Below are 1,610 nucleotides of genomic sequence, written 5' to 3'. Positions count from 1 at the left end.
GAGTCTGTATTACCCAGACAGTGTCAGTAGGCCAGTGGAAAGAGAAAGGCTTGTTAAGCTAGCAAAGGAGCAAACTGGATTAGGGAGAACTTAGAGCTCTAACCATGGAGACAGAGGTTGAAGAATATGAATCTTCCCATTTTCTGATGGCAGACAATGTAAGCATGACCCAGAAATGAGAAAAGTCTTTGTGTTTTAAATACAATACACTTGAGGTCCTTCTCCAAGGGCCTCTGCCATCTTTACAGCCAGCAGTGATGAGCAGGAGGCAAGAAAACAGTTTGGTTCACACAACTCAGTAGACAGTTGTTGGTTCAAATTTCAGGAGTCTGACCACAAGTGGTTTATTTTAGGCATAACACAATTTGGTGAAAATTACTCTGGTGATAATTAACTCAATCCCATCTGCACAGTAAATCAGACATAAATCTCCTTGAAGAACAAATAAACATATATATCAGCTGTAACTACATTAAAACATTTCTTTGGGCTGGAGAGATGGCTCAGTGGTTAAGAGCACTAACTGCTCTTCCAAATATCCTGAGTTCAAACCCCAGCAACCACATGGTGGCTCACAACCATCCATAATGAGATCTGAAGCCCTCTTCTGGTGCATCTGAAGACAGCTACAGTGTACGTAGATATAATAATAAATAAATCTTTTTTTAAAAAATCCTTAAAAAAAAGAAAAAAACCCTTTTCTTTGTAAAGCCCATAAAGATAGGTTCTATAGATTTATTGAAATACATTTACAATAAAGGTCTTTGGGAGGATCTTGTGCCAGAAAATGTCTCAACACACAGATAGCACAAAGGTCACCAGGTGCCTTCTGGGCAGATAAAAGGTTATGTGTTCCTTCTCTTGAAAGAACAATAATATGTGCTTAGCATTCCAGGCTTCCCTCGTGCATGTCTGTCTTTGCATGCACACATGTGTGCATATGTACTTCACACACACATGCTCACACACATATAAAACACACAGAGATGCACCATACTCATATGCACATGCAAAAAAGTTAAAGACAAGATAAAGGTTTCAGTTCTAAGGGTTGAACCTAGGCCCTCACACCTGATATACATGTTCTGTCCTCCCCCTCCTTCATCCCCACCCACACTCCTGCTACCTCCATGGACTTGGTATTCCTGTCAGAGATCTTACTAGGTTTGGGAGTACATGTCTGTAATCCCAGTATGTGAGAGGCAGCACTGACTGGACCGGGAATTTGAAGTTACCTGAACCAACAACCGTCTACTGAGCAGAGACAAAACAAAAGCAGAGACGGGGATGTAACTCAGTTGGAAGAATGTTAGCATAGCATGTACAAGCCCTAGTTTGATCCTAGTTTGATCGACATACACAATAGTTTGAAAAAATGTTAAAAAATTTTTACAAGAAGTTTAAGTTCATCCTTGGCTCCATAGCATGTTCAAGGCCAACCTGTCACAAATGAAGAGACAAACAACTCCACCCTTGAATGGCTGCCAATGAGAACAGAATCACTTAAAAGGGGATATGGAGAGTGGCAATGTCACTTCTTTAGTATAGAAACCATATGTATTTTTTTAATACAACCATCACAATATTGTGTGTAGAAAGCAAGATCCTCA

Source organism: Mus pahari, chromosome 10 (assembly GCF_900095145.1).
Source record: "Mus pahari chromosome 10, PAHARI_EIJ_v1.1, whole genome shotgun sequence".
In the NCBI taxonomy this organism is placed as follows: Eukaryota; Metazoa; Chordata; class Mammalia; order Rodentia; family Muridae; genus Mus; species Mus pahari.
The sequence above is the reverse complement of the archived record's forward strand: the minus strand, read 5'-3'. Positions refer to the sequence as shown.